We start from the raw sequence: 21590 nt of genomic DNA on the forward strand, positions 1-21590 counted from the left end.
AAACATGGTCATATTGGCCTAGCTAATTTCCTCCTTGCAGCAGAGATGACACATCTGAGAGCAGATAAAGGGAGGAGGGGCCCTCTTAGGCCCCACTGGCTGCCTGGTGATAAGGAGTGACCTGAAATTCATATAGGATGTCACTGTTTACCAGCTCCATTGCCTGTATCCCCTTATCCTCTCTGCATCTGCAACCACGAAAGGGGGGTTGGGATTGTTCCACAGCAGAGGAAATGGAGGTTCTCGGAAGGACCTTGGGGAGGCCACGCCAAGGCTACTTGGCTTGGAGAGGACATGACCTCGTGGGGAAGGGAGCAACCCTGGGAGGAAGCTGAAGGGGAGCCTTCGCACACACAGGCAGGGACAGGCGCCAGAGGGGGCACCTCGTCCAGTGCGCTGCCTCCACATCAATAATTGCATAATGTGGATACCATTTATGATTGACAGTTCCAAAAACCAAACTCACTCACTACAGATGAGCAAGGAAGAGCAAGAGCCATTCAGAAGTGAGGAGGTATGACATACAAGGAACACAGGATATGTTTCATGTTGTGATGAAGTTTCAAAATAGACTTGGCATAGATTGAAACCCAAAGGGCCCTATCAGGAGTGGCAAATGTGGCATGCTCAGGCCAGCACCTATGCCAATGATTCCTATAAAATTCCCATTGCCTGGTAGAAGTTCACAGGAGAGGAAAGCTCTTTCCTGCACCAGGTTCTATGGAGAATTGGTTGCATTCTCGTGCTGTGGGCATCAGGGACTTCAGGGTCAAGGTGTTTAGTTGTGGCTTTGAGCAAACCTCAGAACTGTGTCCTCCAAGGGCCTGGGGTATTTGGCAGGCACTGTCTCTTGCTGCCTTTGCTGCTGTATGACAGGTGAGTAATATGTTATATCCTATTTCTTGGGAGCTGCCTGGAGTGTCTGCCCCTCCTGCAAACAAATGTAGGAGTGAAGCACCTCTAGTTTGAGTCACCTGAACTTACTAGGTCCTGTTGGGGTGAGCTCAAGGGTAACTCCAAGGTGCAGAGTGAGTTAGGCTGCTGGTTCAGTTCTTGAGAATTGCCTGTCTAATTAGTGGTCTGCCAAACTTAATGGTAGAGTTACAGACGGCTGTATTCTTTATAATGACTGGCTGGGCTGTTTGTTGAGACTCCTTATTCGTGTAGGACAATCAAGCCATCAACACGCAGGCAGAGTTGTTGCTCTACTAAGGTGGCAGCCAGGACATCTAATCTTGTGTTATGTATTTAATATTAAAAAAGGGGGTCGTTCACTGCCCTGTTTCATATTGTTCAGCCTGAGACTGATACGTACATGATTCTAGCGGTGGTTGTTTAACACTGATTTTGCCAGAACGTTCAAAGCCTGGATCTCTCTCAGGGAATGCAAAGTGTTAGGCATATTTTATTTCTGCAAACTCTGTGTTTGTGCAATTTCAATGTGTTGGATTGGGTATTCCCTCTCCAATTCACTGTAGTCCCAGCCACTCCCTTTTGTCTTAGATCTGCTACCCTCCCACTCCCATACGTGGGGGGGGCACATGGGGTTACACAGCTGTCTTTCATACCCAGTTCAAGGTCATGTGGCCACTTTATTACGCCTTGAAGCTCTTTCTTCTCTTTTATGAGCTACTTGGGTGTGCTTTCTGTTACTTGAGCCATTGGTTCCTCCTCTTTTGCTTAAATTAGTTTGGGTTAGGCTTCTGTCACTTGTGATCAGTTCAAACTAATTAAAATTGGTTCCAGGACTGGAGTTTTACATTTGGTCTATCATTTCACTGGGTCTCTTTCTAATACCCTCAACTCTTTTACTCCTTGTTTGTTAAAGTCAATTGACATAATTCCAATCAGGGATCAGTCTACAGCTATGGCTGGGCCACAATCAGTTGCTGCTGGAAAAAAACAGAGCCACACCTGCTGGCCAAAGCAAAGCAAATAATAACACTGCCTGCAGAATCTTTCCAGGGACTTAACATATTTAAAGCAGAAATTCTGCTTCTTCCTAAATCTAATCTACCCTTGGTCTTCTGCATTTGAGTAAGTGGTACCACCATTCGGCCCAGGGCAAACACCTGGGTCATCATCAACTCCTTTTTCTTTCATATTCCACATCTGATCATCAGATTTGCCATCAGCAAATCTTGTTGGCTCTCCCTACAAAACACATTCTGAGTCTGACGACTTTGAGCCTCCTTCACTGCTCCTCACATCTCTGCTGTGTATGGCTGCAACAGCCTCCTAAGTGGGGTTCCTTTTTCCACGCCTGCCCCTTTTAGCCTGTCCTCTACACAGCAGCAGCGTGATCCTTTCAAAATATGAATCCAGCCACGCCACTTCCCTGGTTCTTAGTAACAACCATCATGCTAACGATCAAAGGTGATTTCCAACATCCTATGTGATCTGTCTCCCTGGGTTGCACCTCCTCTCCACCCTCTCCTTCCCTTTACCCTGGCTGTCCTCTTTAACTGAAATGCTCCCCGTCCCCCAGATATTTGCAAGGCTCTTTGCTGCTGCCTTCAGATCTCTACTCAGATGTCACTTCTTTGGGAAGACTTCCTGAGCAAAAGACTTCCTTGAGCACCTTGTTTCCACAGCCTCCCGCACTCTCTGCTCTCTCATCCTGCCTGTTTCTTCATAGTCCTTCTCTTTCCCCGATGTTTTTGGTTTTGATGTTTATGTGTTTATCCATTTTCCCTCAACCCCTGAATGTAAGTTCTATGTTCACTTCTGCATGTCCAATGAGTCCAAAATAGTGCCTAGCATAATAGGTTATCAATAAATATTTGCAGAATGAATAAGCAAGGGATTGAGGAAGCCAAGATAAATGGTGGAAATCTGGAGGACACTCCTCTCCACCATCATTTGTCAATAGGCAACTTGGTCTCTTGCTTCATAGACAAAATAGAAGCCACCTGGAGGCAACTTCCTCACCCATCGACAAGCTCACCAGCCTTCATGCCTGTCCTTCGGAGCTTCCCTGCAGACAGTGGCAGGTAAGGCTTCTGCCTCTCCTAGGCTGACCCTCCACCTGTGCTTCCCATGCCTCAAGTGCAGGGATGTCGCCTCGTCCTTTCTGTCCCCTATCTCTCTACTTCATCCTTTCTACCCACATTTCAGTATGCTCACGTCTTTCCCATCAGCCACCTTCCTCTGGAACAACCTTCCTGGGCCTCTCCTTTAGTCAAGTTGCACAGCAGCATTTTCTACACTTGCTCTGGCTGCGTCCTCACTATCCTGCACTACCAGCTGTTGGTGAGGTTCTTCAGGTTGCAGATGGAGACATAGGAAGGGCTGGACTGGCTCCCCTTCTCACTGTGGCTGCGCAGGGTAGGGGGTACCCTGGCTTCCAGGATCTCGGGAAACAAGGACAACCTCAAGGGCTGATCCACATCCTCTGGCGCCATCTGCTGCCCAGATGGGGACACAGCCCTCTTGCTCCACCGAGAAAATGTGTGTCCTGGATTCTCCGTGAGCTTTTCTGAATTAAAACAAACAACATAAAATCATGGGAGTGCCTTTAATTAATGTTGAGTAAGTGAATAAAATAAGATTATAATATTCTACAGTATCATTTATTTTTCATTCTTAACATTATAAAGAGGGCTTGTTGGCTGGGTGCAGTGGCTTACGCCTGTAATCCCAGCGCTTTGGGAGGCTGAGGCAGGCAGATCACCTGAGGTCGGGAGCTCGAGGCCAGCCTAACCAAGATGGAGAAACCTCGTCTCTACTAAAAATACAAAATTAGCCAGGCATGGTGGCGCATGCCTGTAATCCCAGCTACTTGGGAGGCTGAGGCAGGAGAATGGATTGAATCCGAGAGGCAGAGGTTGCAGTGAGCCGAGATTGTGCCATTCCGTGTCAAATAGATAAATAAATAAAAATACACAGATCATGAGTGTACAACTTTATAAATTTTGAACCTACCTATGTAACTGGCACCCAGATCAGGAAACAGAAGTATCCCTTTGTTCCTCCAGCCACAAGCCCTCTCCTCCCAAAGGCTACCATTATGTTGACTTCTAATGCTTTAGTTTAACTTGTGCCCATTTTTGTACTTCATGTAAACATGACCCATTTGGTTTCTTTATCTTACTTGGTTTCTTTATTTGGTTTCTTTAGCTTGTGTCTGTGAGGTCCATTCATATTGTTTCATGTATCAAGCATTTGTTCATGCTTACTGCTGGATCATATTCCATTGTGTGATATGCCATGATTTGTGTATCCTTTCTCTTGGTGATGGGCATTGGAATTGTTTCAAGTTTTTGGCTATTAAAAGCAGTGTAGCTAGCTGAGTGCAGTGGCTCATGCCTGTAATCCCAGCACTTTGGGAGGCTGAGGTGGGCCGATCACGAGGTCAGGAGTTCAAGACCAGCCTGGCCAATATGGTGAAACCCCATCTCTACTAAAAATACAAAAATTAGCTGGGTGTGGTGGCATGTGCCTGTAGTCCCAGCTACTCAGGAGGCTGAGGCAGAATAATTGATTGAACCCTGGAGGTGGAGATTGCAGTAAGCAGAGATCACGCCACTGCACTCCAGCCTGGGTGACAGAGGGAGACTCTGTCTAAAAAAACAAAAAACAAAACAAAACAAAAAACAGTGCAGCTACCGACATTCTAGTATTAGTCTTCTGGTGAAAATACGTATATGTGTGTATATATGTGCATTTCTTTTTTTTTTTCTTTTCTTTTTTTGAGATGGAGTCTTGCTCTGTCGCCCAGGCTGGACTGCAGTGGTGCAATCTTGGCTCACTGCAACCTCTGCCTCCCGGGTTCAAGCGATTCTCCTGCCACAGCCTCCCGAGTAGCTGGGATTATGGGTGCCCACCACCATGCCCAGCTAATTTTTGTATTTTTAGTAGAGACTGGGTTTCACCATGATGGCCAGGCTGGTCTCGAACTCCTGACCTCAAGTGATCTGCCTGCCTCGGCCTCTCAAAGTGCTGGGATTACAGGCGTGAGACACTATATCTATATATACATTTCTATTGGATCTATACCTAGATCCAATAGGTATATATCGGCCTATATATATACCAATAGGTATATATCGGCCTATATATACATTTCTATTGGATCTATACCTAGGAGAAGAACAGACTGGTCACAGAGTAGGAGTGGTTTAGCTTTGGGAGTTCAAGTTCAAGGTATAATGGCTCCAAGCTCCCACATTCCACACTAGCAGGAAGTGTAGATTTCTCCCTGGTTCTCCTCCAAGGATGTTGACACTGAGTTATTATGCATCTTAGTTCTCTTCTCCCTGAGAAAATTCACCTGAGCCTCCTTCTAGTTAATCTCACCACAGCTGGTGTCTGGGGGTTCTGCAGCCCTCATTTCTATCAAAGCATCTTTGGAAGGTTCTTGGGGCCACCACAGACACCAGGGCAGCCAGCACAAGTCTCAGTTGCCAAGGCTCAGTGAGCAGAGGACCTGGGCTATTCCAGGGCTGGCTGCCAGACCCTGTCCATTCCCAGTTGGGTTAAGTTGACTTTCTGTCCTCCAGTCTGGTCCTCCTTGCTTTTTGTCTACACTGTTGTTTTTCCAAGTGTGGTCCCCTGACCAGCAGCATCAGCATCTCCCGGGAACTCAGTAGAAATGCAGAATATCAGGCCCCTCTTCTGACCTGAATCAGAATCTGCATTTTAACAAGGTCTCCAGGTGATTTGTGTGCACATTTGGGTCAATTTGTGCTAATTATAATACCGCACTAATAGTGAGGCTCAGCTGTGCCTCATGCTTTTCAGACAGCAGGGGTTAATAATCTCCTTACATCCCTCCCTCCCTCATGCCCCTTGTCATACATTTCTAGAGCTCACCTCCCAGGGAGAGTTTGCCCATCTTTAAGTTATTTTGCAGGCAGGTGTTAGGGCTTCCCCACGGCCTGTGAGTCTTCCAGTGCTGCGGTGGCCTTCCATTTCTTTTGCCTGTCTAGAGCCTTGCTCTTTTAAGTGTGTTCAACGGATCAGCAGCATTGGCCTCACCTGGGAGCTTTTTAGAGTGTCAGAATCCCAGGCTCCATCCTCAGACCTGCTGGATCATAAAGCAGGGCAGGTGAGCCCCCAAACCGGGGCTTAGCTGCCCTGCATTATGAGTTTTTGGCTTTGCCCAGGAAAGAATTCAAGGGTGAGCTGGTGGTGTTAGACAGCGACTTTTACTGAAGTGGCAGTGCACAGCAGCAGCAAAGGCACAGTTCCTTGTGGGGCAGGGCTACCCCACAGGCAGTGTGCCCAGAGGAGCAGCTCAGAGGCAGTTCTGCAGTCATATATTTTTGTTTTGTTTTGTTTTGAGATGGAGTCTCGCTCTGTCGCCCGGGCTGGAGTGCAGTGGCGCTGGGACTACAGGCGCCTGCCACCACGCTCAGCTAATTTTTTGTATTTTTAGTAGAGACGGGGTTTCACGATGTTAGCCAGGATGGTCTCAATCTCCTGACCTCCTGATCCACCTGCCTCGGCCTCCCAAAGTGCTGGGATTACAAGCGTGAGCCACCACGCCCGGCCTGCAGTCATATTTATACCTACTTTTAACTACATACAAATTAAGGGGGTGGATTTTGCAGACATTTTTAGGAAAAAGGTGGTAACTTCTGGATCGTTGGGTGGTTGCCATGGAAAGGGGTGGTAACGTTCAGGTGTTGCCATGGCAATGGTAAACTGACATGGCACACTGATGGACATGTCTTATGGAGGGATGCTTTTGTCTCTTCCTGTTTCAGCTAGTTCTCAGTTTGGTGTGGTGTCCTAGTCCCACCTCTGGAGTCAAGTCCCACCTCCTACCTCAATCAGAGCCTGAGTTTTTCCAACACGAGCTCCAGGTGAGTTGATTGCACAGTAAAGTCTGAGATGTGCTGTTTACACCACTGGTTCCTCATCTTGGCATAAGGATCATTTGGGGAGATTTAAAAAACCAACAACTCAGTGTTCCTGGCTTAACTTAGAATTGTGGTTCCTGCCCTTGACTGCACATTGAATCACCTGGGAGCTTTAAAAGCCATGGGTGACCAGGCATGGTGGCTCACGCCTGTAATCCCAGCACTTTGGGAGGCTGAGGCGGACAAACCACCTGAGGTCAGGAGTTCAAGACTAGCCTGGCCAACATGGTGAAACCCCGTCTCTACTAAAAATGTAAAAATTAGGCCAGGTGCAGTGGCTCACGCCTGTAATCCCAGTACTTTGGGAGGCCCAAGTGGGTGGATCTCCTGAGGTTTGGGGTTCAAGACCAGCCTGGCCAACATGGTGAAACCCCGTCTCTACTACAAAAATACAAAAAATTAGCTGGGCGTGGCAGTGGGAGCCTGTAATCCCAGCTACTCAGGAGACTGAGGGAGGATAATTGCTTGAACCCGTGGGGTGGAGGTTGCAGTGAGCCGAGGTTGCGCCATTGCACTCCAGCCTGGGCAACAAGTGAGAAACTCCATCTCAAAAAAGAAAAGCCATGGACGCCCAGGGCCACCCCTAGAACTGGTTTGAATTGGTCTTTCCCCTGTGTTCTTCAATGTAGGCAGCAACTGCTGCCTCTAATTCCATCAGGGGCCACCTTTTCCTTCCATAATGGCTTTCATTTCACAAGTCAGGGGGCCAAAGAGATGAGCTTGACTGTTGCCAAGGATATCTGCCTTTGCTCTTCAGGCAGGAACTGGGGAACTAACCCTGCAGGGGTTCAGATTTCTCGGGCTACTGCAAGACAGAATTCGGTCAAAGCTCCATTAACTTACTACCTACATGGCCCCCACTGTGATCAGTGTTTTTTAATCTCTGAAAGGTTTTTTTTTCCCACCTAGTGAACAAACACACAGATACTTTTGTAGAACAAAGATGTTTACAAAACAAAGCATGTGGGGCAAGTGTACCCAGGCTTCCTTTTATTCAAGAGGTTCTGGGACAGTGAACTTACCCAGATTAATCAATTTCACGGGGTATGCCATATTCTAGGAATAACTTTTTGGACAATTTGTCCGCATGTCTATTTCCTTAAACTTGCCATTTTATGTCCTTGCACAGTTATTATGTTACAATATATTCTACACTATCAAATTTTCACACTGCCAGGATTCAATAAAAAGGCTTAGCAATGCCTGTGAGGCATGAAGATTACCTTCTGAATCGTCAAAGAGAGATTTTTTTTTCTTTCTTTTTTTTTTTTTTTGAGATGGAGTCTCACTCTGTCACCCAGGCTGGAGTGCAGTGGCCTATTTTGGCTCACTGCAACCTCCGCCTCCTGGGTTCAAGTGATTCTCCTGCCTTAGCCTCAGGAGCAGCTGGGATTACAGGCATGCGGCACTACGCCTGGCTTTTTTTTTTTTTTTTTTTTTGTATTTTTAGTAGGGATAGGGTTTCATCATGTTGGCCAGGCTGGTCTCGAACTCCTGACCTCAAGTTGTCCACCCCCCTCTGCCTCCCAAAGTGATGGGATTATAGATGTGAGCCACCGTGCTCAGCCTGAATCGTCATAGAGAGATTTGATTAGGAACCATTGCTATATCCTAAGTCTCTTTGGTCTATGATTCTTTCTCCTTTTTACGTCAACTTTTTTTTTTTTTTTTCAGACAGGCTCTTGCTTTGTCCCCCAGTCTGGAGTGCAGTGGCGTGATCATGGCTCACTGCAGCCTCAATCTTCTGGGCTCAAGCCATCCTCCCACCTCAGCCTCCTGAGTAGCTGGGGCCACAGGCAGGCACCACCACACCTAGCTAATTTTTAAAATTATTTCTAGAGTGAAGGTCTCACTATGTTGCCCAGGCTTCCACTTTGAACTCCTGGGCTCAAGCAGTCCTCCTGACTTGGCCTCCCAAAGTGTTAGGATTACAGGCATGAGACACTGCCCCTGGCCTTTCTTCAACTTTGTATACTGAAACATAGCATACAGAGTGCAGGACCGTTCTCCTGGTGGCCTTGGACCAACCCAGCTCTTCCCCCTTTCTTGCATGTAGCTCTCCAAATAACTGTAGAATGTGCTGGGAATGCAACATCCTGTGATAAGGAGGGATTGGCTGCAACTACCTGTGCTCTGTTCCAGTCCTCGTTAGAAACAGGATGTCCTGGCCGGGCTCGGTGGCTCACACCTGTAATCCCAGCACTTTGGGAGGCCGAGGTGGGTGGATCACCTGAGGTCAGGAGTTCAAGACCAACCTGGTCAACATGGTGAAACCCCGTCTCTACTAAAATACAAAAAATTAGCCTGGCGTGATGTTGGATGCGTGTAATCCCAGCTACTTGGGAGGCCAGGCAGGGAAACTGCTTGAACCTGGGAGGCGGAGGTTGCAGTGAGCCGAGATCGTGCCACTGCACTCCAGTCTTGATGACAGAACGAGACTCCGTCTCAAGAAAAAAAAAAAGAAACAGGATGTCCTTCAACACTTTAGTCCAGTGAATCATGTATTCCCGGGGTATAAAGCCCAGGTGGGCTGCTTCTTGGGGGCCCTCAGTTGCAGTGCAAGTGGGGCATGCACAGTTGAGACTCCATCTGCCCCAGGCTGCTTTCCTGAGCTTTAGGTGACCAGCTCACAATGAACCCTAGGCTTCTGTTATCCCTTGGTGCCTATCTGTAAGTAATAGATCCCCTTTATGTAACTTGTTGCATATGTGGGTGTTTTGTCTCACTGGACTCAGACAAGTTGGTAACTAAGTGCAGTGAACCTGCTTCACAGAGATAATTGCTCAAAATATAAATGTGTGATGAATTATCAGAGTGAACAGTTTTGTGCCATGAGGCAGGTAAAGAAATGAGACATGGCCAGCACTATCAAAGCCCCTTTCAGGAAACATAAGTTCCTCCCACTTTCAAAAGGACTTGATTTCTAACACTATCATTTTTAATTTATTTGCCTATCATGAACTTTCCATATTTGGAATCTCACAGAATGTGTTCTTTGAAGCTTGGCTTCTTTTGTGAAGCATTATATTCATAAGATGCATTATGTTGTTGGGTGCAGTAGTAGCTCATGCATTTTTATATATAATACATTTTTCTTATCTGATTTTTTTTAAATTTTAATTTTAATTTTTTTTTTTTTTGAGACGGAGTTTTGCTCTTGTTGCCAAGGCTGGATTGCAACGGCCCGATCTTGGCTTACTGCAACCTCCGCCTCCTGGTTTCATGCGATTCTCCTGCCTCAGCCTCCCGAGTAGCTGGGAATACGGGCACCTGCCACCATGCCCAGCTAATTTTTTTGTATTTTGAGTAGAGACAGAGTTTCCCCATGTTGGCCAGGCTGGTCTCGAGCTCCTGGCCTCAAGTGATCCGCCCGCCTCGGCCTCCCAAAGTGCTGGGATTACAGGCGTGAGCCACGGTGACATTTGGGTTGTTTCTAGTTTATGGCTATTATGAATAAATATTGCAATGAGCATGCTTGTCACATGGTGCACATGTGAACACATTTCGATTGGTATGTGCCTGGAGGTGGAACTGATGGCTCATAAAGTCACATCAACTTCAGGTGATAATATGAACCAGCTTCCCAAAGTGGTTGTACCAATGGACATACCCTCCAGCAGGTATAAAACTGTCTGGACTCTCAGGACCCAGAAACAGGATGTCCTTCAATACATTAGTCCAGTGAGTCACGTGGCTCTGCAATATAAAACTTACCTGGGGTATGAGAATTGTGAGTCGGTCATCCAAGGCTCAGGAAAGCTGCCTGGGGCAAATGGAGCAGGTATGAGACTTCCAGTTGTTCCCCATCCTTTCTTGGAATATCCTTGTCTGATTTTAGTATCAAAATTTTTCTGGCCTCATAAAATGAATTTGGAAGTGTTTGCTCTTTTCTTAGTCTTTGAAAGAGTTTGTTTAAAATTGGTGTTCCTCCCGGGAGGCAGAGGTTGCAGTGAGCTGAGATCACGCCATTGCACTCCAGCCTGGGTGAGAAGAGCAAAACTCCATCTCAAATAAATAAAAATAAAAAATAAAATAAAAATAAAAATAAAATAAAATAAAATAAAATCGGTGTTCTTGCATCCTTAGATGTGTGGATGGCATTCACAGGTGAAGCCATTTAGTCTTGGAAAGTTTTTTAAGTTGCAGATTTGATTTATTTCTTTATTATAGGATTATTCCTTTTTTTTTTTTTTTTTCCTGAGGCAGAGTTTCGCTCTTGTTGCCCAGGCTGGAGTGCAATGGCAAAATCTTGGCTCACTGCAACATCCGCCTCCCAGGTTCAAGCGATTGTCCTGCCTCAGCCTCCCGAGTAGCTGGGATTATAGGCATGTGCCACTATGCCCGGCTAATTTTGTATTTTTAGTAGAGGCGGGGTTTCTCCATGTTGGTCAGGTTGGTCTGGAACTCCTGACCTCAGGTGATCCACCTGCCTCCACCTCCCAAAGTGCTGGGTTTATAGGCGTGAGCCACCGCGCCTGGCCTATATTATCTTTTTTAGGAGAGATTTTGTACATTGTGTTTTTAAAGGAATTTGTTTATTTCACTAGGTTTTCAAATTTATTGGCTTAACTTCATCATATCCATTTATTATTGTTTTATGTTCATGAATGATTTCTATTTTTTATTTTTATTTTTTAAACAAATGACTATTTTCACTATATCTAATTTTTAATTACACAGAGAAATAAAATTTTAAAAAGAAAAGCAGATAATCTGCCAAATGGCAATTAAGCTAAACTGTGACCTAAAAATGGGCTTATAAGTAAATATGACTTAAACAATTGATTCAATTTGCTTAATTCTCTTATTAAGACATAGGTGATAAATCTTTCTGCTCACTTTAGTAAAATAAAATCTAAGGTGCAGTTGATGGGTTTGGATTTTATCTTTAGCCCTTCGGTCTCATCTCTTCCGTATTTAATAGTTTAAAACTGAAATTTCTTGATTTTCATATGAGTTCATGATTCTTTGAGAATCCAAAGGGAATACCATCAAAATTTTCTTATCTAGTTCTAGCAAGAGTAAGATTGCTTTAGGGAGAATATTTCTTAGAATAGGAGCTCCATTATTTCAGTCCAAGGTAATCTTCTATACAGACAAATTCCCAGTGTAATTAATCACCACTCTGACTTAAATTAGAAGAATTTTGCAGTTGCAGTTTACTGTATATCTGTAAAATGTGAGCTAGATCTATCTAGTGTCAGTGAAATTGTTTCTCCTGTCTTCTAACTATTCTCTATAATAAACTGTGTTTGCCTCAGCCACAGATTTGAGTCAAACAAAATATTATGTAAATTATTCATTATAAACATAACTTGATTAATCACTTAAAATTTTAAAGTTCAATTCATAGTAAAATCCTTTTCTTTTATTTTCTTCCATCATAAGCAGTTCTCCAAATTATGTTATTTCATATAAAATCAAAAAGTCTGTGATGCATCTTTTTTTTTTTTTTTGAGACAGAGTCTTACTCTGTCACCCAGGCAGGAGTGCAGTGGCACTGTGTTGGCTCACTGCAACCTCCGTCTCCTGGGTTCAAGCAATTCTCCTGCCTCAGCCTCTCAAGTAGCTGGGATTAGGGGCACCCACTGCCACACCCAGCTAATTTTTATATTTTTAGTAAAGACAGGGTTTCACCATGTTGGCCAGGCTGGTCTCGAACTCCTAACCTCAGGTGATCCACCTGCCTCAGCCTCCCAGAGTGCTGGAATTACAGGCGTGAGCCACTGTGCCTGGCCAGTTGCATCTTAATTCATATTATTTTGTTCAGTCTTCTTTAGGTCTTAATGTCAACAGATGCTTTGAAATCATTATCATGTCTTTAACTTCCTTTCTCCAAGCTGAGTGCCAAATCTTTACATTTTTTTATATAACCCATTCTTTTCTTTTTTTTTTCCATCTTTTATTTTATTTTCTTTATTTATTTTTTGAGATGGAGTCTCGCCCTGTCCTCCAGGATGGAGTGCAGCGGCACAGTCTTGGCTCACTGCAACTGTTGCCTCCCGGGTTCAAGCAATTCTCCTGCCTCAGCCTCCTGAGTAGTTGGGATTACCAGCGCCTGCCACCATGCCCAGCTAATTTTTGTATTTTTAGTAGAGATGGGGGTTCCACCATGTTGGCCAAGCTGGTCTCGAACTCCTGACCTCAAGTGATCCGCCCGCTTCAGCCTCCCAAAGTGCTGGGATTACAGGCTTGAGCCACCACACTTGGCCTCAAGTTTTATTTTAGATTTGGGGGGTACCTGTGCAGGTTTGTTACCTGGGTATTGTAAAAGGAAAATAAAGCTTGGGACTCCCAAATGACTAAGCCAAAGGGAAAAGTCAAGCTGGAAACTGCTTAGGGCAAAACTGCCTCCCATTCTCTTCCTAAGAAAGATAACTACTTAGATAATAAAGCTACTTCCCCACAAGGAATTTCCTTGTGGACAAAGAACAGACAGATGTCAAAGTCATCCCTCAGCTCACTGAGATAAATGCATATCTGATTGCCTCCTTTGGAGAAGCTCATCAGAAACTCAAAAGAATGCAACTGTCTCTTACCTACCTATGACCTGGAATCCCCCTCCCCAATTTGAGTTGTCCTGCCTTTCCAGATGGAGCCAATGTACATCTTACATATGTTGATTGATGTCTCATGTCTCCCTAAAATGTATAAAACCAAGCTGTGCCCCGGCTACCTTAGGCACATGTCCTCAGGACATCCTGAAGCTGTGTCATGGGTGCGTGTCCTTAACTTTGTCAAAATAAACTTCCAAAATTGACTGAGAGCTGTCTCAGATACTGGGGGTTCGTGGTATATTGTGTGATGCTGAGGTTTGGGATATGAATAATCCTGGCACACAAGTGCTGAGGTACTGAGCATAGTACCCAATAGTCAGTTTTTCAACCCTTGCTCCCCTCCCTCCCTGGACTTCTGTCTTTTAAATCTTGCTATTGACTATTGATGCTTTCTCTTTTCTTCTTGTTCAAGCTCACCAGGAAATAATTGTATATTGTCTTAAAAGAAACAACTTTTGGCTTCACGATCCTCTCGTTTGTAAGTATATTCTTAATTTTATTAACTTCTGTTCTTATCTTTATTACTTTCTTTTTTTCTACTTTGTTTAGGCTTAACGTACTGTTCTTTTTCTGAGGCGGGTGCTTATTAATTTTGGCTTTCCTCCTTTCTAACAGGTGCCTTTAAAGCTATGAATTTTCCTTTAATCATGGCCTTGACTCCCTCCCATAAATTTTAGTGTCTCCAGAATCTGTAGTGATGTCCTGTTTCAGTCTTGATATTGGTAATTTGGGCCTTCTCTTTCCTTTTGTTCACCTTACTAGAGGTTCATTACTTTTATGATTTTTTTTTCAAAGAACCAGCTTTATGTTTCACTTATTTTTCTCCAGTTTTTCATTGATTTCTACTATTATCTTTAGTATTTCCTGCCTTCTGTTTGCTTTGAGTTTAATTTGCTCTTCTATTTTCTAGTTTTGAAGCAGTGTTGTTGTCTGGGGTAAATACCTGAGGTTTGTTGTCTCACAACAAGGAAAATTGAGTATGTGGACACACAAGAAGTGGGTTTAGGAGTTGAGGTTTAACGGGCAAAAGAAAGAGAAGGGAGACTAGAATAGCACTCTCTCCTGCCAGAGAGAGGGGCTCCTGAGTGGGACTTCCAGCCTGCAGCAAAGTGCTCTGGATTTTATAGACTGGCTTGAGGAGGCGCTGTCTGATTTATAGGACCCAAAGATTGGTTGGACCGGGTTTGACATCTACATAGCATGCGAGGAAGCTGGTGATCCCATCCTAATCTTCTATTATGCAAATAGAGTCGTTACCTGGCCGGCGCCATGTTGTCTTCTCCTCACTATACACGTGGTTGGCAAAGAAAAGGAAGATGGAGCCACCATGTTGAACATGCCTAGCCCTCAGGTAGCCCCTTTCCTATTGGCACAGCTGCCAGCATTCACTCGTGCACCTTTTTATGTCTGCAGCTCGATTTTACAGGCTGTCATTTGTTAGAAAAGAAAATGATTGACTGGGCGCGGTGGCTCACAACTGTAATCCCAGCACTTTGGGAGGCCGAGGCTGGTGGATCACCTGAGGTCAGGAGTTCGAGACTAGCCTGACCAACATGGCGAAACTTTGTCTCTATTAAAAACATAAAATTAGCCTGGTGTGGTGGCGGGCGCCTGTAATTCCAGCTACTTGGGAGGGTGAGGCAGGAGAATCCCTTGAACCTGGGAGGCAGAGGTTGCAATGAGCCGAGATCACGCCATTGCACTCCAGCCTGGGCAACAAGAGTGAAACTCCGTTTCAAAAAAAAAAAAAAAAGGAATGATTTGGGGGCTGCTTTGTATTAAAAGGGAAACCTTACCGAGGACTTCCTTACCTTTACTATCTGCTAAATAATTCCTTTTTTAACTCCTATATCAGTTTCACGGATGTGAGTTCAGATTATTGATTTGGGACATTTCCTCTTTTCTGATGTAAGCACTTAGTGTCCTAAATTTCCCTCTCACCACTGTTTAAGCTGCGTCCCACAAATTTTGATGTGTTTTCATTTTCACTCAGTTCAATATATGTTTTGATTTCTCTTGAGACTTCTCTGTGATTCAAGGATTATTTAGAAGTGTGTTTTTTAGTTTCCTAGTTTTTGGAGATTTTCTTGTGATCTTTCTGACTGATTTCTAGTTCGATTCCACTGGGGTTGGGGAACACACTTGACATGATTTCAATTCCTTTAAATTCGTTCAGGTTTGTTTTATGGCCCAGGATATGGTATATGATTATCAAAGGAAAATAAAAACTCAGGACCCCAATTCACCAGGCCAAAAGAAAAAAATTAAGCTGAGAGCCGAATCATGAAAGAAGCTGCCTTTCATTTTGTTCCTAAGCAGACAGTTACAGATAACAGGTTAAATTATCTCCAAAGGTAGCTACTCCGTGTTCCCCTTATCTTAACGATTTGCTGAGCATGAGACGAATATGTAATTGACTCTTTCTCTACTTGCTCCTTTTCTCTTGCGACATGTGGATGACTGTTTCTCTCCAGCCCACTTTTCCCCTTTAAATACTGACGCCCTTAAATTCATCTTTAGAGAAAGGCACAGACCACAGACTGTTTCTGTGATTCTGAGTTTACTTCTTCTGGGCATGTCCTTAACCTTGGCAAAATAAACTTCTAAATTGATCGATGCCTGTCTCAGAAACTTTTTGGTTTACATGATCTTGGTACACAAGCCATAGGTGCTTGAAAAGAATAATATGTCTTCTGTTTTTGCTGGGTGGAGTGTTTTATAGATGTTGATTAGATACTGTTGACTGATGATGGTGTTGAATTCTTCTATATCCTTGCTGATTTTCAGTTTAGTTCTCTTAGTTGTTGAGAGAATAGTGTTGAAGTCTCCAGCTATAACTGTGTATTTGTTTATTTTTGTCTTTCAGTTCTGTTTCTTATATTAATAAACTTTATTTTTAGAACAGTTTTAGACTTGAAGAAGCGAGAACATAGTCTCCCATCCCCCCAGTTTCCCTTATTATGAACACTTTACAGTAGTATAATACATTTGTCATAATTAAGGAACCAATATTGATACCTTATTATTAACTAAACTCCATCATTTATGTCGCTTTCCTTATATTTTCCCTAATGTCCTTTTTCTCTTCTAGAATACCACATTATATTCAATTGTCTTGTCTCCTTAGGTTCTGTGGTATAATAGGAAATATACACAGTATTTTGTCTTTGTCCCTGGTTCCTGTCACAGAGCTCCTAAAACCCTTGGAATTTCCTGAATGATTGCAGTGTCCTGTGTTATTCATAATGAGCCCCTTTTGATCATACCTGAGTTAAGGCTAATGAGGTGACTTAGGGTTGGTCCCCTAGATAACCTCAGAATGGGGACAGTCACCAGAAAGACCAAATAATTAGAGGATTCGAGGGTTGAAATTTTTATCCCCACCCACCAATTTTTGGGAAGCAGGGAGGCTAGAGATTAAGCTCTATTACAACTCTTGGGTTGGGCATGGTGGCTTGCATCTGTGATCCCAGCACTTTGGCAGGCTCAGGTTGGAGGACTGCTTGAATCTACGAGTTTGAGACCAGCCTGGGCAATATAGCAAGACTTTCATGTTTACAAAAAATAGAAAAAATTAGCTGGGCATAGTGGTGTGTGCCTGCAGTCCCTGCTACCCAGGAGGCTGAAGCTGAGGTGGGAGGATCACCTGAGCCTGGGAGGTCGAGGATGCACTGAGCCATGTTCGTGCCATTATACTCCAACCTGGGTGACGGAGTTAGACCATGGTCTCAAAACAAAAACCAGAAAACCCCCTCTTGAACAACAAGCTCTCATGAGCTTCTGGGTTGCTGAACATGTGGAGGTGCTGGGAGGGTGGCACACCCAGAGGAGGCGTGGAAGCTCTGCGTCCACCCACACCTTGCCCTGTCCATCCATCTCTTTATCTGTCTGTTCATCTGTATCGTTTATAATAAACTGGTAAACTTAAGTAAAGTGTTTCCCTGAGTCCTGTGTGCCATTTTAAGAAATTATTGAGGCCAGTTGCGGTGGCTCACACTTGTAATCCCAGCACATTGGGAGGCTGAGGTGGGCGGATCACCTGAGGTCAGGAGTTCAAGACCAGCCTGGTCAACATGGTGAAACCCTGTCTCTACTAAAAATACAAAAATTTGCTGGGTGTGGAGGCACATGCCTGTAGTCTCAGCTACTCTGAAGGCTGAGTCAGGAGAATCACTTGAACCTGGGAGGTAGAGGTTGCAGTGAGTTGAGATTGCACCACTGCATTCTCGCCAGGGCAACAGAGCAAGATTCCATCTCAAAATAAATAAATAAATAAATAAAAGTATTGAACCTGAGGCGCGAGGTTGTGGGAACCTTGATTTATAGCTGGTCAGCCAGAAACATGGGTTTCAGCCTGGGACTTGCAATTGGCGTCTGAAGTGGAGGCATCTTGCAGGACTGAGCCCTTGACCTGTAGGATGTGACACCATCTCAGGTAGGTAGTGCCAGAGTGGAACTGAATTACAGACACCAGTTGGTGTCTGCTGAAGAATTGCTTGATGTGGAGGGAAGCCCACCATATCTGATCACAGAAACAGTTTTTGTTTCTCTTGGCTATGACTTTTCTTAGGCTTTCCTTGTTTTTGATGACCTTGAAATTTTTGAGGAGTGGTAGTCAGGTATACTATAGGATCTCCTGCTACTGAATTTTTTTTTTTTTTGAGACGAAGTTTCACTCTTCTTGCCCAGGCTGGAGTGCAATGGCATGATCTCGGCTCATAGCAACCTCTGCCTCCCAGGTTCAAGCAATTCTCCTGCCTCAGCCTCCCAAATAGCTGGGATTAGAGGCATGCGCCACCATGCCTGGCTAATTTTGTATTTTTAGTAGAGATGAGGTTTCACCATGTTGGCCAGGCTGGTCTTGAACTCTTGACCTCAGGTGATCCATTCACCTTGGCCTCTCAAAGTGCTGGGATTACAGGTGTGAGCCACTGCACCCCGCCTTTTCTGTGTTTTTCTCATAATTAGACTTGGGTAATGAGGTTTTTTGGAAGGAAAGTCACAGAGGTAAAGTGCCATTTTCATCTTATATCAAGGGTACATACTGTTGATGTGATTCATGACTGTTGATGTTGAACTTGGTCAACTGGCTAAAGTAGTGTTTATCAAGTTTTTCCCCTGTAAAGTTATTCTTTTTTCCTTCCTTTCCATACTATACTCAGTGGTTACTTATATGAAGTATGGTCACACAACAAACCTCTGCCTCCCAGGTTCAAGCGATTCTCCTGCTTCTGCCTCCCGAGTAGCTGGGATTACAGGTGTGTTCTGCACCTGGCTAATTTTTGTATTTTTAGTAGAGATAAGGTTTCGCCATGTTGGCCAGGCTGGTCTCAAACTGCTGACCTCAAGTGATCCGCGTGCCTCGTCCTCTGAAAGTGCTGGGATTACAGGCGTGAGCCACCATGCCCGGCCTTAAACTTTCTGTTTTTCCCCCAAGGAATGTTTTTAAGCCTATTTGTGTCAGTAAATATTAATTTTAAAAAACTTGCATTTTCCAGCAATTATACTATTGTCTTTCATTTAATAAACATTTTTTTGTCCCCCTATTATATCTGTAAACTCCTCAGGGATATAAGACACAACCTAAAATCAGTGTGAGCCACCTAAGACACGTGGTGACACTCAAATTACCTTGGGAAGAGGTTTACCTATTTACATGCCCACCGTTAGGATATGAGAGCACTGGCATCTGTACAACTTTGCCATTCCTCAGTGTAATAAAAAAATCGTTGTTTTTTTGGCCAGGTGCCGTGGCTCACACCTGAAATCCCAGCACTTTGGGAGGCCAAGGCGGGCGGATCACGAGATCAGGAGTTCGAGACCAGCCTGGCCAACATGGTGAAACCCTGTCTCTACTAAAAATACAAAAATTAGCTGGGCGTGGTGGCGAGTGCCTGTAATCCCAGCTACTCAGGAGGCTGAGGCAGGAGAATCGCTTGAACCCAGGAGGCAGAGGTTGCAGTGAGCCGAGATCACACCACTGCACTCCAGCCTGGGCAACAGAGTAAGACTCCGTCTAAAAAAAAAAAAAAGAAAATCGTTGTTTCTGGCTGGGCATGGTGGCTCACACCTGTAATCCCAGTACTTTGGGAGGCCAAGGCAGGTGGATCACCTGAGGTCAAGAGTTCGAGACCAGCCTGACCAACACAGTGAAACCCCATCTCTACTAAAAATACAAAAATTAGCCAGGCGTGGTGGCATGCGCCTATAATTCCAGCTACTTGGGAGGCTGAGACAGGAGAATCACTTGAACCTAGAAGGCAGAGGTTGCAGTGAGCCGAGATTGCGCCACTGCACTCCAGCCTGGGTGATGGAGTGATACTCTGTCTCAAAAAAAAAAAAAAAAAAAATCGTTTCTTTGGTCACCAGCTAGGTGGAACAGGATGTCTCATTTTTGTTTTAATTTGCATTTCCCAACTAGTATTTTTTTCTGATGATTATTAGCCGTTTGGTTTTTTTTTCTTCCCTTGTGGATTGTCTGTTTTCTCCTTTGGCCCATATTTTTGTGCTGTCGTTTTCTTAGTGATTTGTAGGCATTAAAAAAAAAAATTAAGGATAGTGATCTTTTTGTATGTTATATGAATTGCAAAGTTTCCCCCAGTCAGCTGCTTTGTTTATGGGGTCTTTTGATATATAGAAGTTTTAAATTCTGAAATTAACAAATTAACCAATCTTTTCCTTTAATGGTTTGTGCTTATTGTTTCCTGTTTAAGAATATGCATTTATATACCAGGTAATAAAGATATTATTCTACATTTTTAAATAGTTCTTACAGCTTTATTTTATACATATTATCTGCACATTTTGATGGTCATATTTCTTTACTTTCAATAAACCTATTGTTTCTTTACCCCATTTCTTATTTCATTAACTATGGCTACTGGTACAGTGTTGAGTAAGAGTGAAATGAGATCATAGCCCATTCCTGACTTTCATGGGAATGCTTTTTTTTTTTTTTGAGACGGAGTCTCACTCTGTCACCCAGGCTGGAGTGCAGTGGCGTGATCTCAGCTCACTGCAACCTCCGCCTCCCAGGTTCAAGCGATTCTCCTGCCTCAGCCTCACGAGTAGCTGGGACTACAGGCACCCGCCACCATGCCCGGCTAATTTTTGTATTTTGTAGTAGAGACAGGGTTTCACCATGTTGGCCAGGCCGGTCTTGATCTCCTGACCTTGTGATCCACCCACTCGGACTCCCAAAGTGCTGGGATTATAGGCGTGAGCCACCGTGTCTGGCCGGGAATGCTTCTAATAAGTATGCTGTTTGCTCTAGGGTACTTTTTTAGAAGAAAGATTCATTCACGTTTGAGAATATCTGTGTCTTGCCTTTCTTCCTGAATTACCGTATTTAGTTTAGTTAGGAAAATCACGGTCTTTCCTTATAGCCTTCTCTGCTTTGCAAAGCATGTGTACAACAGCATCTCATTCGTTTCTCACAAAAAAAGGTGAAAACCCAGGACTTGGCAGGGCAGGGTCCTGATCCAGGCCATGGGAGAGGGTGGCCAAATCTGCACTGTCTTAGCTCGGAGATAGAGCTAGATTGCTATTGTCACTTGTGGAAGGTAGATGGCAAAAGTGACCTCATGTCTCTCTCCTCCCTGTGTCTGCCTGCTTCTCCATGTGACTTTGTATCTGCTCCCGCTAAAGAGATTGTAAGATTGCTGTAGACTGGACTGCATCCCCTACAACCCCTGCCCAATTCACTGAAGTCCTAACTCCCAGTACCTCAGAATGTGACTGTATTGGAGACAGGGTCTTTAAAGAGGGAGTTAAGTGAAAATGAGGTCATTAGGGTGGGCCCTAATTCAGTGTGACTGGTGCCTTTATAAGAAGAGGAGATTAAGACACAGACACATACAGAGGGAAAGCCATGTGAGACACAGGGAGAAGATGGATACTTACAAGCCAAGGAAAGAGACCTCAGGAGAAACCAACCCTGCCGACTCTTTGATCTTGGACTTCCTGCCTCTAGAATTGTGAAAAAATAAATCTGTTGTTTAACCACCCAGTCTGTGATACTGTGTTATGGCAGCCCTAGCAAACTAACCCAGAGCTGGAGTCTATTCCCCCACTTCTTGAATCTGGGCTTGGCCATGTGACTTGCTCCAGTCAAGAAGCAAGCAGAAGCAATGTGTGTGCCTGTAGGCCTTGCCTGTTCAACTGTGCG

General features: G+C 44.3%; 1 long non-coding RNA gene across 1 annotated transcript; it reads left to right on the forward strand.

Annotated features, from left to right (window-relative positions):
* Positions 1–722: 722 nt before the first annotated feature.
* Positions 723–3568, forward strand: LOC116461441 (uncharacterized). The gene is made up of 3 exons (XR_004246057.1): positions 723–876; positions 2897–2993; positions 3141–3568. It is a non-coding gene; the product is annotated as an uncharacterized LOC116461441 (long non-coding RNA).
* The last annotated feature ends 18022 nt before the right edge of the window (positions 3569–21590 follow it).

The sequence above is a fragment of the Hylobates moloch genome, unplaced genomic scaffold, assembly GCF_009828535.3.
Source record: "Hylobates moloch isolate HMO894 unplaced genomic scaffold, HMol_V3 SCAFFOLD_21, whole genome shotgun sequence".
Taxonomy (NCBI): domain Eukaryota; kingdom Metazoa; phylum Chordata; class Mammalia; order Primates; family Hylobatidae; genus Hylobates; species Hylobates moloch.